Genomic DNA, 14,625 nt, shown 5'->3' with positions numbered 1-14,625 from the left:
ATGTAATTTTTTACTTCTCATTTTTGTCACCGCTAGGGATGAGCCGAACATCCCCCGGGTTCGGTTCGCACCAGAACTTTCGAACGGACCCCAAATTCGTACGAACGTTAGAACCCCATTGAAGTCTATGGGACTCGAACGTTCGAAATTAAAAGTGCTAATTTTAACGGCTAATATGCAAGATACTGTCCTAAAAAGGGTTTGGGGACCTGGCTCCTGCTCCAGGGGACATGGGTCAATGCCTAAAATGTTTTTAAAAATGGCCGTTTTGGCAGGAGCACTGATTTTAATGACGATTAAAGTGAAAAAAAAAAATATTCCTTTAAATATGGTGCCTGGGGGGTGTCTGTAGTATGCCTGTGAAGTGCCACGTGTTTCCCATGTTTAGAACAGTCCCTGCACAAAATGACATTAAACGGAAATAACACCATTTAAAACTGCTTGCGGTTTTAATGTTATATCTGGTTCCTGCAATATGGTTGAAAATCATTGAGAAAAATGGCATGGGTAGCCCTCCCTGCCCATTACCAGCCTATTTGGGTCTTGTACGCATATTAAAAAAAGGAAATGCGTGTGGCCCCCAGGCCCTATATACTCAGAACAGCAGTATACAGGCGGTGCAAACAAGACAGGGACTGTGTAGGTTTGTTGTGTTAAGTTGAATCTGTTTGTAATTTTCAACTGGTACATTTTTAAAGTGTAGCTCCAGTCAAAAAAACTATTTTTAAGCTTTTTGGAAAACATAGGGAAGGGTTATCACCCCTGTATAATTTGTTTTGTCGTCCATCTTTTTTCATCTCACTTGCTGTTGTCTCCTTCCGTTTGCAAGTAGGAGATGTTTGTAAGTTGGATGTTTGAAAGTAGGGGCCTGCCCTATATGGTCTGCAGAAATGGCGGAACAAGGTGTTGGTTTTGCCACAACATTGTAAGCCCTCAAAGTGACTCTTGGTGGGCGCTGGAGCGCCCTGCTGTGAACGATTATATCAAGAATTGTAATTACATGCCATTGTTGAACAGTGGTAGAAAAATTGACCTTTGGTGGTTGTGGTGCTGGTGCCACAACACTATAAGTCCTCACCGTTACTCTGGGCGGGCACAGGAAGGGGCCCTCCTGTGAAATATTATATCAAGAATTGTAATTGCATGTCCCTGTTAAACAGGGGCAGAAAAATTTGGCCTTAGGCACTGGTGCTGGTGCCACCACACTGCAACCTCTCCAATATACTCTAGTTTTATTGCAGGAATTAGTCCTGCTGCAAAGCATTGCATCAAAAATTGTACTTAAACGCCCCTGTTAAACGGGCAGAAAAATTGGGCTGATGGCATCACCCAGAACCAGAAATGTTCTTCCAACATATCAGCGGAGGAGGAAGAGGATAGACAATCAACATAACAGGACAGTCACTCAGCATCAGCATAGGCAGTCTTGAAGGGATGTGATATTTCAAAAAAAAAATATTCGGTTACATCAGCTTAAGGTGCTTGGTAGCTGTGGGTGATCCAAGACTGATTCATCTTGATAAAGGTCAGTAGATCAACTGATTCGGTGGACAGGCGCACCCTGTGATCGGTAACAAAGCCACCAGCAGCACTGAAGGTGCGTTCCGAAAGAACGCTGGATGCAGGACAGGCCAGTAGCTCAATTGCATACTGTGCAAGCTCTGGCTAGTGATTCATCCTCAAGACCCAGTAAGCCCGAGGATTTTCGGTGGGAAAGGTGTCCAAGTCTGACCTTGCCCCTAGGTATTCCTGCACCATGTAAATCAGACGCTGGCGATGGGTGCTGGAACCGATCATACCTTGGGGCTGCGGACTAAAAAATTGTCTGAAAGCATCAGTCAGACGGCCACCTTCTCCACCGCTCCTTCTGACCAATGCCTCAGCAACACGTTGTCCAGGACCAGGAGTTTGTAACCTCCCAGTCTCTGGGAACGCGTTGCACAGACCTTTCTGCAAGGCCTCCTGGATATGTCTCATCCTCTGCTCCCTCTGCGATGGCAAGATAAGGTCGGCAACCTTACCCTTGTACCATGGATCAAGGAGAGTTGCCAGCCAGTAATGGTCCCTCTCCTTGATCCGAAGAATACAAGGATCCTTCCGCAGGCTTTGCAGGATCAGGGAGGCCATGCAGCGTAGGTTAGCTGAGGCATTTGGTCCGGAGTCCTCTGGGTCACTAAGGACAACATGATGCGCAGCTACCTCCTCCCAGCCACGTACAAGTCCACGTGTTTCTTGGGACTGTAAATCATCCCTACAAGACTGCTGCTGCTGCTGCTGATGCTGAGTGCCAGCCTCCACCTCCATGCTGACACAATCATCCTCCTCCTCCTCCTCTTCCTCCTCCTCATCCTCTTCCTGTGTGATGGGTGGCACAGCAGGAACACTGTCTGGATAAAGGGGGCTTTGAGAGGCAAGGAAGTCCTCCTCTTCCTGCCTCTGTTCTGCCTCAAGTGCCCTGTCCATTATTCCACGCAGCGTATGCTCCAAGAGGTGGACAAGAGGTACAGTGTCACTGATGCATGCACTGTCACTGCTTACCATCCTTGTGGCCTCCTCAAACGGTGACAGGACAGTGCATGCATCCCTGAACATGCCCCACTGGCGTGGTGAGAAAAAACCGAGCTCCCCTGACCCTGTCCTGGTGCCGTAGTCGCACAGGTACTTATTGATGGCCCTCTGCTGCGTGTGCAGCCGCTGCAGCATGGCCAACGTTGAGTTCCATCTGGTGGGCATGTCACATATAAGGCGGTTCTTGGGCAGGTTCAACTCCTTTTGGAGCTCAGCCAGCCGAGCACAGGCATTAAATGATCGGCGGAAATGCACACAGACTTTCCTGGCCTGCTTCAGGACATCCTGTAAGCCGGGGTACCTGCCCAAGAACCGCTGCACCACCAGGTTAAGGACGTGAGCTACACAGGGCACATGGGTCAGTTGTCCCTGTCGGAGGGCGGAGAGGAGGTTGGTGCCATTGTCACAAACCACCATTCCTGGCTTAAGCTGGCGTGGCGTCAACCACCTCTCGGCCTGCCCCTGCAGAGCTGACAAAACATCCGCCCCGGTGTGGCTCCTGTCCCCCAAAACCAGCGCAAGCACGGCATGGCATCATTTTGCCTGCGTACTTGCATAGCCCCTGGAACGCCTACGAAGCACCGCTGGTTCTGAGGACAGAGCACTGGAAGAGGCCATGGAGGAAGAAGAAGAGGAGGGGGTGGAGGAGAGAGGTGTGTCACAACCAATAGTAGCATTTTGGAGGCGTGGTGGCGGAACAACCTCCAACACTACTGCACCTTCTCCTGCATCCTTCCCAGCTGCCAGAAGAGTGACCCAATGGGCCGTGAAAGACAGGTAACGTCCCTGTCAATGCCTGCTGGACCATGAGTCAGCGGTAATATGCACCTTACCGCTGACCGCCCTGTCCAGCGAGGCAAGGACATTGCCTTCCACATGCCGGTAGAGAGCCGGAATTGCCTTCCGTGAGAAAAAGTGGCGTTTGGGGACCTGCCACTGAGGAACCGCACATTGTACAAACTCACGGAAGGGGGCCGAGTCTACCAACTGAAAAGGCAGCAGTTGAAGTGCTAGCAATTTAGCCAAGCTAGCATTCAACCGCTGGGCATGTGGATGGCTGGGAGTGAACTTCTTTCGCCGGTCCAGCAGCTGGGGCAGGGACATTTGCCTGCTTTAATCGGACGTGGGTGTACCGCTAGCAGAGTTCCCGGAAGCACTTGGCTGTGACACACCTAATTCTACACCTTCATTCCTCTCAGAGCAGGTTTCAGAGAGGACTGAAGGTCTAGTGGGGTGGGAGATGCCAGCTGATGAGGAGCAAGGAGAGGTCCGCTTTGTTCTTTGGTGTGGGTCTTTGAGGTACGCTTGCCAACGAGCTGCATGGCAGGTCGACATATGTCTGGTCAAGCATGTGGTGCCCAAGCGGCTGATGTTTTGGCCACGCGAGATACGCTTGAGACATATGTTGCAAATAGCAGCGGTGCGATCTGATGCACTCGTCTCAAAAAAGGCCCACACCAAAGAACTTTTAGAATAACGCACAGAGGCAGCGCCCTGCACAGGCGGAGCTCTGCGGTGTGATTCAGTCGGTGTGCTGCCCCTAAGCTGGCCCCCGGAGGGCATCCTGCCTCGTTGGACATGTGCCTCCTCCTCCTCCTCCTCCTCCTCCTCCTCTCTCCTTCCAGGCACCCACGTGGAGTCAGTGCCCTCATCATCCCCTCCCTCTTCATCGCTGTAGCAAACCTGGCAGTATGCTGCAGCTTGTGGAACATGACTGCCAGATTGCTGTCCTTCTTGAGCATCCCCTCTCTCTGCGCTCACGCTACTGCCTTCCTCTAGCTGAGTGTCATCATCAGAGCCCACAAAACACTGGGCATCCTCCTGGAGCATGTACCCAACACTGTGCTCAAAGAGTTCAGGAGACTCCTCAGGAGGACGTGGTGGGTCTAGGGAAGGAGTCACTGATGATGACATTGAGAGGAGGGAAGACGATGCGTTGGCAGCTGCTTTGCTAGTACCCCGAGACTGGGTGAGAGAGGATGAGGAGGATGAAGAGGGCTTGGTCATCCACTCTACCAAGTCGTTGGCATGTTGCGGCTCAACATGTCCAGCTGTCGAAAAGAAGGACAAGCGTGTCCCATGGCCACGTGCTGATGACAATGCACCGCGTCCACGACCAGCACTGTTGTCTCTAGACACAGAGCCTGCTTGCCCTCTTTTATCGGCTCGCGCCTGTCTGCCTCTCCTTGCTGGCCTTCCAGACATGATAATGGCCTGAAGGGAGTTGGGTAAAAAAGCAGTTGGGTAGTGTATATTGTGCTAGAGGCACACAACACCCACTAACTCCTGCAGATGCCTTTATTATAGAACACCAGAGATAAAGGGGTATATACAGATGTATACTGTGCTGTGCTGGAGGCACACACAACTTCCAATAACTCCTGCAGATGGCAAGTGGGCTCAAATAGACAACAGCTATGTAGGTGGATATAGCGGTATGTACTGGGTACAGAGCACGCAGACAGCACGCACAAGCTCCTAACACTACTGACTGCAAGCTCTATTATAAAAGATAGATCACTAGCTATATAGGTGAGGTGAATATAGCGGTGTATACTGCGGTCAGGGCACGCAGACAACAACCACTACACAACAGCAAGATCGAAAATCGTCCGAAAACGATCGCTGTGTACTGTGTTGAAGGTACACAGAACACCCACTGTTTCAGACGCCAACACACTACACAAGGCCGCCGCGCTGGCGGCCTTATATAATGTGGGGTGTGCACTACACAGCCTGAGCTATGATTGGCCACAGGCATCCTGCCTGTGGCCAATCATGGCTCTCCTCGCTGCTGGCGCTGCGATTGGCCAAGCATGCGGGGTCACAGTGCATGCTTGGCCAATCATGAGCCAGCAATGCACTGCGCCATCGCAGTGCATTGTGGGCCGTAAGCGCCACGCGAATTTGGAGCAAACGGACCAAAATGTTCGGACTTCGCCGAATGGACGAACAGCCGATGTTCGAGTCGAACGTATGCTCGACTCGAACACGAAGCTCATCCCTAGTCACCGCTTACTGATGACATTTGTATGCACATGTTATATATGCATGGTGCCAGTTCTATATTTCTATGGTGCCATGAAGCTTGATTTAGATTTGTTTCCAACTATTACATCTTGGTTATAATGTTATTTATTTATTCTCGTATTTTTCCTTTCTTATGTGGTAGTCCACTGTACAGCTACTTGGGCGTTATGGTTTAGTACATTTTATACGTTTTTTATTAATTATTTATTGTTTAACTAATTTTCCTTGGACTGGTGTAATTGGGTTTCCTTCTGGTTTGGCCTCTGTGGTCTGGTCTACAATAATATGGCGGCGACTATCTTCTGGTGCCTATGTCATCGATGAGCGCCGAACATCGCAAAGAAGTGACGCCAGACTCGCCCCTTCCCCAGAACGCAAATATGGCGGTGTGCGTTCCAGGCATTGTAATGTATCAGGAACGCTGTTTATTATGCGGGCGTGCCGACAACTGTGATGGGGCTGTCTGGTGCGCGGTAAGATTGTCTATCGGTCACCTTAAAGAGCGCAAAGAGCCCTAACATTTTCGCCCGATTGAGCACTTTTACAGCAGTACTAATGTTCTTGCAGCTGGTAGCCTACAGTGATTGTTTTGTCGCAGTTTTTGTACTTTGTGATGCTCAATAGCGTATTAAATATAGGCTTAGTGATGCCACTGTCAGTGGGAGTTTTACCACTGGGTTGAGTGGGAGTGGCCTAGGCCTTCGCTCGATTGATTGAGTACAGGTGCATATGTGCATACACATGTGACTACATAAGTGTGTTTGGGTATTAATACGGGGGACTGCTGAGGGAGTACCCACTACTGAGCTCTGAGTAAGAAGGGATGGTCCCTTCGAAATGCATCAGCTGGTAGTGAGTAGTTTGAGCTCCTCTGTGACCTCTGGAGAGTTCCGTTCATCTGTTACTAGATGCTGCTACTTGATGACTATTCATACTGCAAGAATTTATACAACTGTTTGTGAGGGTTTTTTTTTTATGTTTACAATAAACACATATCCAAAAGGATAATGCGCAAGGCTGGTGCACCCCTTTTTTCTTTTTGACTTTTTTTCGCCACAAAGTTGTCCAACTTCTGGTTGAACCTGGACGCCAATAGAGCTACGTCCGGCATACCCCATCTTTGGCATGTGGCCAAAAAGACATCCGGAATGTAGAGACCATTCTCCCGGCAACAACTGTTGATGGCTCAGAAAATCTGCCTGACAATTTTCCACTCCTGGAATGTAAACTGCAGATAGGCAAGGAACATGTTTCTCTGCACTAGACAGAATATGGTCCACCTTCCTTTGGGCAGCATGGCTTCTGGTGCCTACTTGGTGATAGATATAGGCCATTGCTGTGGCATTGTCGGATTGTATCCTGACAGGAGCATTCCGCAACCTGGACGTCCAGGCTATTAGAGCAAAACGTACTGCCCGAATCTCTAGGATATTGATGGGCAAGGTCTTCTCGGACTCTGACCGCTTCCCTTGAACCGTGGTCTCTTCTAGAACTGCTCCCCAGCCCCATAGGCTGGCATCCGTTGTTACTACTTTCCAGGAAACTGGAATGAATGGAATGTTTTATCTTAGAAAACCTGATGGTGAAAACTCTTGGAACTGTAATTTGTAGCCTAGGACTACTACAGAGGGGACCCACTTGTCTTTGATTTCACCTTGCCAAGTTTATGAAAACCACCGCAGTCTTCCCCCCACTCGATCGAGCGGGGGTGCCCCTTCACAAGGAAACCTTGGGACTCTGTTTTGTGGACTTCTGACTCCAGGACTTTTTGTAGCCCTGTGTCTGGTTATGAGGCTTATCCTTTGCCCCTGACGGTGTAAGCCGTCGAGACTACCTGGAGGCTGTTGCCCCAGACATCTAAGGAGAAGGTTACAACCTCTTCATAAAATGGAAATCCAGCCAAGAGCTTCTTGCATGGTAACTCGCATATGTATCAACATGAGAGCAAGGCAAGACGCCTGATGGATAAAATCACCGCAAAGTAAATAGGGCCCTAGATAGCTCAGCTAAACCTTGGGCCTCTTCAGTTTGAGCAGAAACTTGCAGGAGGCAACTTATATCCAGAATGAACCAAGTCCATAAGGGATTGGATTAGCAATTTCTGCGATTGCAAAAATAGGATTTTGTACTAACTGTAAAATCCTTTTCTCTGAAGTTCATTGATGGACACAGCTCCAGTAATCTTGACCATAGGGTTATTACGCCACCTTCAAGAGAGGACTAGACAGAACATGTAATACATGTGAAAAACAACAGAACTGTACAGTTCCGCCCAGGGGGCAGTCCCTCTGGTAATAACCCCTCAGCCTGCTTCCTGCAGCTCAGTACGTCAACAAGCAGTATAACGTAAACCAATAGGAGGGGAGGGTGCTGTGTCCGTCAATGAACTTCAGAGAAAAGGATGTTTACGGCGAGTACAAAAATCTTTTTTTCCTTCATTCATTGACGGACACAGCTCCAGTAATCTTGACCGTGGGGACGTCCCCAGTGTCATAACGAGGGGTGGGAACAGCAACATAACTTCACCCACAACCAGCGGTGCTCGCTAACAGGGGAGTCACCATCTGAACTAACTGCATCATAACTTGTGGTCAACAAAATGCAGCAAGGTGCATTAATATTCAAAAGGTAACTTTTTCTTAACAGTAGAAAGAATGTAAAATTGCAGCATTACACGGCCACCTGCAAAACTTTGCGGCCAAAGCAGGCATCAGATGATGCTCTTACATCCACTTTGTAGAACTTTGTAAAAGGTGTGAACGTACGACCAAGTCGCTGCCTTACACACTTAAGCGACTGACGCTTGATGTCGGAAAGCCCAAGAGGTCCCAATTGCCCTGGTGGAATGGGCCATGACAGGAAAGGATGGCACTTGTCCCTTCAAGGTGTGAGCCTGGACCACAATCTGTCTGATCCACCTGGAAATGGTGGCCGACGAGACCGCCATGCCTTTTTTTGGACCAGCTACCGAAACGAACAGAGAGTCTGACTTCCGAAAGGGAGCCGTGGCAGACAGATATACCCTTAGAGCCCAGACCACGTCCAGGGAATGGAGGGCCATCTCCTTAGGATGTGTCGGTTTAGGACACAGAGATGGTAACACAATGTCTTCATTGATGTGAAAAGCTGAAACGACCTTCGGTAGAAAAGAAGGTTGCGAACATAACAACACCTTCTCCTTGTGGATAACAAGATAGGGCAACTTGCAAGACAAGGCCGCCAGTTCCGAAACCCTCCTGGCCGATGTAATGGCCACTAAGAAGACCACTTTATGAGAAAGTCGACAGGGGAATTTCCCTGATGTTCTCAAACGGCGGTTTCTAAAGCGCCGATAATACCAGGTTCAGATCCCACGGGGGCAAGGGTGGACGCACTGGAGGGACTACATGCCGGACCCCTTGTACAAAGGTGCTCACTAGAGAGTGAAATGCCAGGGGTCATTGGAAAAAAGACAGCAAAGACTGATATCTGTCCCTTAATGGTCTACTACTCACTGTAGGAACAGCAAGATCCCGGAAAAACAGAATAGGTGCGCAGACACCACCCCATCTCCTCACACATGGAGATATAGGCCTTCCATGTACGATGGTATAGCTTCCGAGAAGAATATTTCTGTGTCCTCAACATAGTTGAAATCACTGAGTCAGACAGGCCTCAGTTCCTTAGCACCTGCCTCTCAACAGCCATGCCGTTAAAACCAGCGATGGTAAATCAGACCTTGAGACAGAAGGTCTTCTCACATCGGTAGCCGCCAGGGAGCGTCTGCAACCCGGCGTACTAGGTCGGCATATCAGAGACACCGAGGCCAATCTGGGGCAATCAGTATCACTGGAATCCTCTTGGCCTCCACTCTGCGGAGCAGATGTATTAACAGTTTTAGTGGAGGAAAGGCGTAGATCAGTTGGTACTGAGCCCATGGAGCCACCAACGCATCTGGTGGGTCCACCCAAGGATCTCTTGTCCTGGATACGAACCTCGGCACCTTCCGATTGAGCCGGGAGGCCAGGAGATCCACGTCTGGTTTTCCCCCACTGCAGGCACAGAAGCCTGAACACCTCCAGATGCAATGACAAGTCTCCTGGGTCCAGCATCTGGCGACTTAGATAGTCCGCCTGCCAGTTTTCTACTCCCGGATGTAAATGGCCGACAGGGCCAGTACATGTCACTCTGCCCACCGAAGGATGTAAGCGACCTCCCGTGCTGCAGAAGAGCTCCTTGTTCCTCCTTGATGGTTGACATATGCCACTGCCGTGGCATTGTCTCACTGGATCCTGATCGGACACCCTCTTAGTCTCATCAACCATGTGGAGAGGCATAGCCTAATCGCTCGGAGCTTGAGTACAATGATCGGCAACTTGGATTCCTCCCCTGACCAGAGACCCAGGGTTGACTGTACTCCCAGTACTCCACCCCAGCCAGTCAAGCTGGCGTCCGTTGTGATCACTATCCAATGCAGAAGTAGGAACGACTTCCCGGAATGAAGTCCCTGACTGACTGGCTCACCCGAATCTCCCGATCCAGGCATAACAGAGATTTGTCCCATTTTGTCAATATCCCCTTCTGCAAGACTCTGCTGTGAAACTGGGTGTATGGTACCGCCTTGGAGGCCACCATGAGGCCCAGGACTTGCAAGCAGATGCGCAGCGACGACCACCTGTGGTTCATCAACAACTTCACCGCGGCTCTGAGACTCTGCAGTTTGTCTGAAGGGAGAAACATTCTCACTTCCACGGAGTCCAGCAGTAAGCCAAGGTACTACAGGCGCTGAGTCGGCACAAGCACTGACTTCTTTAGGTTCCACAGCCACCCAAATCCCTGCAGGGTTTGCATGGTGATCGCCACATCCTCCTTCAATTCTGAGGCGGAAGCTGCTCTACGGAGGAGATCGTCTAGGTAACCCAAGATTGTGATCCAGCGCTGTCGCAACAATGCCAGAAATAGGGGCAAATACCCTGGTAAAGACTCGGGGTGCTGAAGCCAAGCCAAAGGGGAGAGCCACAAACTGGTAGTGGGCTTCCCCTACTGCAAATTGCAGAAACCTCTGATGCCTGAGGCATATGGGTATGTGCAGGTATGCGTCCTGGATGTCCAAGGACGAAAGGGAGTCCCCCTGATGGAGTGCAGTGACAACCGAGAAAACTAATTCCATTCTGAACCTCTGTACTTTTTCAAAGCAAATGAGGGCTTTTAGGTCCAAGATTGGACGTAACCCTTCCTTTTTTGGGACAACAGATTGGAGTAGAACCCCTGAAACCTGTTTCCAAAATAGGCACCATCACCCCGCGGCTTAGCAGGTCCCTTACTGCCCCCAAAAGGGCCTTCTGGCGAGCCAGGAGTAAGGGTATGCTGGAGGGGGAGAATCTGTTTGGTGGCCAAGAGAGGAACTCTATCTTGTAGCCCGATTAAATCAGTTCGCAGACCCATTGGTCGGATAGCCGAGAGGCCCATGGGCTGCAAACTCTCAAAGGCTATCCCCCACCCGAGTGACGGGCAGGGGACAAACCTTCATGCGAAAGCATTTTTGCTCGCTCGCTTGTTAGGCTTGCGAGTCCAGGGTCGCTTCTGTCCCTCAGTAGTCGCCCTGTCGGACTGGGAGCGTTTAGCCGAAGTCCCAGGCAGACGAAAAAGTCTCTTTTGAGCGGAAATGAGGACCCTTGCCTGCGCCGTGGCCCCTTACTCTTCTTGGCCCGTGGAGGAAGGTGCTCTTCCCACCTGTGACATTCTTAATAATGTCATCCAGCAAGGCTCCAAATAGCCGCTCCCCAAGGAAGGGTAGATCCGTCAAGGCTTTTTTAGATGCCTGGTCTGCAGACCAGCATTTTAGCCAAATCAGGCGCCGCAGCACCACTGCCGACACTGAAGCCCTGGAGAGCAAAGGAAGCGTTTCCAGGGCCACGTAACAAACATACTTAAGGCCGTGCACTAACTGGTCTGCTAATTCCATGCAGACAGGAGTAGCCTGCTGCTTCTCCAATTCATGGTGCAAACGTTTTGCACATTCGGTAAATGTCTGCGATACTAGCGCTGTGGCCAGTACTGGTCGTATTGCTGACCCCACAACCATAAACAAGGAACGTGCCACTGCCTCTGCCTTCCTGTCGGTAGGGCCCTTAAATGCAGGAGTCCCCTCTACCGGGATCGTGGTTACTTTATTTAACCTGGATACTGGGGGGTCCACTACCGGAGGAGCCAACCATTTTTTTTTTTAAGAAGGCTTTCCTCAAAGGGTTATCACATCGCCATTCTTTTGGGGACTGAGAAGGCCCACTGCGGGCTTCCCCATTCCTTGTATATGAACTTATCAAAATAAGTCAGATACAGAAACACCTTAGGTGTACGGGCTGGCTTACGGGACCCGAAAGAGACCGTTACTTCAGCAGAGGATCCTGCTGTATCCTGAATTTTTAGGGTACCATGCACAGCTGTGAAAAGTGCTCCAACTAGCGCTTTGTCTTGTGCGGATGGGGAATCATCCTCACTGTCCGATCGGTCCTGGTCAGCGTCATCTGACACATCAGAGCAGGGGCCGCCAGTCGCTGCGGGGCCCAAGTCTGAGTCAGAGCTCTGGCTGGAGGATGGGAGGGGGCAGGGGCCACTTTTTACCACCTTTGTGCCAGCACACCGCCTCCACCTTAGCAACGAACATTTCAAGGACCTCCAACAAAGCGTCCAAAGGCACTGCGCTGTTTGCAGACAAGCCAGTTGCAATTGCAGTTGCAGTTCTGGGGAACAAACACTAGTTTCTAAAGCCATGCTGACCCACCCTGTCTGCCACCCTTGGAGACTTAGGACAGGTGGACAATCCCACCCTCCTAGCTGCTGCAGACTGAGGGGCCCCCACCTCAGGACTCACCACCCCGACCGAGTGCTGCACAGTTCTGTTACAGGTGCTGGTGTCCAGTATCAGCTCCGAGGTGTCCAGAGCAAAAAAAAATGTGCTGTTCTGAGCAACAGGGACAAGCGCTGAGCATAAAAACCCCACTGGGCTACAATAAAATGGCCACCGGCTGCCCTGTATAAGGGCCAATCACAGGGAAAATGGCCACCGAACTTTGGGAAAATGGCCCTTGACCATGCTTTCCACTGAGAAACACAGAAAATGGCCAACAAGCAACTGCACACAGTGAATGAACAGAGATAATGGTGGGAGAACAGTGCTATGGCGACAGCACATGCAGAGCCTCCAGACACCTCACCGGAGAGACCACAGACACCCAGGGGACACAGACACCCAGCGCAGCCCCAAATCCAAGGTCAGAGCCCCCCGGAGGACCTCTGGCTCAGGTACACACAGTGCTCAGCAGCCCAGCCATGCAGCATCCCCCACGGGGGGGGGGGGGAATAGGGACATGGAGAGAAGAGAGGGAGGAGAGGAACCCCCTAATCAACCTCCCAGGGAATGCCCAGCTGCTCAATCCCGCCGAAGCAGGAAGAGCTGTACTTACCAGTCCTGAAGAGCTGGGAGACATTCCAAAACAGACCCACTCACTGATCAGTACAGGGTGGCTGCTGGCCCGGCATACTATGATTCAGATATCAGTAGCCCGGTCATATGAATGCTCCGGAGCATAAAAGCTCACCGACCACCTCTGGAGCTGAGGTTTTGTCGTGACCTGCCTAGCGCGTAGTTGCGGCCTGCACACGCTCGATGGCCGGACTGGGGATACTACAAGGATAAGAGTATCCAGCCTGTCACCCAGCCGGCTGTTGATAGTAGATCACAGGATCAATCATCTTGCGTAAAAAGTCACGCTTCTGTAGAAAAAAAAGCACGGACCAATGGGCCCACAGGGATCCTAGGTCCTTCTCCTTCACTAGGCAAAATAAAACTGATGACTGCATGGCAGGCTGGAGGGCTGTTGCCCAAGGGACCGCATCCTGGGTGGAACTAAAGAGTTCTGAGTGTTGTATTACAACTAATGCCTAGTATTCTCCTAGTAATGGGCATAACAACCCAATGGCTAAGAGAGGAGATGTGTCGGTTGGTGAATATAAGAGAAATGCTTTTTTATTTATTTTTTATTTTTTTTTACACAGAGATTTTTTTTTCATTTATAGCGCAAAAAAAACCAAAAAAACAAAAGCAAAAAAAAAACAGAGGTGATTAAATACCACCAAAAGAAAGCTATTTGTGTGAAAAGAAGGACAAAACTTACATACAGGTACACTTGCATGACTGAGTGTCAGGGCTGGGCTCAGCCCTTCCTTCTCTGAGCTGGCCACTCAGCTGTTGGCTAATTGCCTGCTCCTATCTCTTCACAGTTACTTAGCTGTTGATGATATCCTGCTAGTCAGTCCTGCCTACTTAAGCTGTCCAGTCCAGAGGAGCTCTGCCTTCACCTTGGTCAACATCAGAGAAACTATCTCCTGCGATCCTGTTCAGGACTTGCTTTGCCGACATCCCTTCTGGCTCCAGATCCTGCTTGCTGTTCCACTACACTGATCCCTGACTTCTGTTTTGGCTGACTATCTGTTCTGATTACTGAACTTTGACTATGTTTTGGCTAAGTTTGTTCTTTTTACTTTTATTGTTAAACAAGTATGATTTAACGGTACTTCTGTCTCGGCTTGATTTCATGATTTCTGACACCGAGTAATTGTCATTCAAAATGCAAAATCACTGAAAGCTGACAATTGGTCTGGTTAGGAACGGACTTTAACTGCCCCATGGGTAAGTGTTTAAAGAAACAGGTTCTTTTTTTCCCCCTTAAGGTTACAACATCTTTAAATCAATTTAAAACTACACATAAATTGCATAATGAGATCTGTGCTTTAGTTATTTCTAATGTTTACATTTCTGCTCATTTAAAAGCAGTCACTATTCTACATTTTGACAAAAATGTTTTGCACAAGATGAATGGAAATAAAATACACAAATACATGTGTTTCACATGCACAGAACCCCATCTGCCTTGAAAGTTCTTGTGTGCAACACATGTAATAAATAAAGAAGCTTAGATTCATCAAATGCAATGAATGAACAGTAGCCAATAATTGTTTGCAAAGCCTGCCTTTATTATTGGCTAC

The 14,625-nt window shown here is 49.7% G+C and overlaps 1 protein-coding gene across 1 annotated transcript in view; it reads right to left on the bottom strand.

Annotated features, from left to right (window-relative positions):
• The window catches only part of CEP290 (centrosomal protein 290), a 338,046-nt gene that overhangs the window by 271,876 nt on the left and 51,545 nt on the right, over positions 1 to 14,625 (bottom strand). The gene's annotated exons all lie outside the window — the stretch shown is intronic.

Source organism: Lithobates pipiens, unplaced genomic scaffold (assembly GCF_037356315.1).
Source record: "Lithobates pipiens isolate NorthernLeopardFrog02 unplaced genomic scaffold, aLitPip1_a1.2 Scaffold_8, whole genome shotgun sequence".
NCBI lineage: Eukaryota > Metazoa > Chordata > Amphibia > Anura > Ranidae > Lithobates > Lithobates pipiens.
Note: the sequence above shows the minus strand (reverse complement) of the source record. Positions and strands in the feature narration are given on the sequence as shown.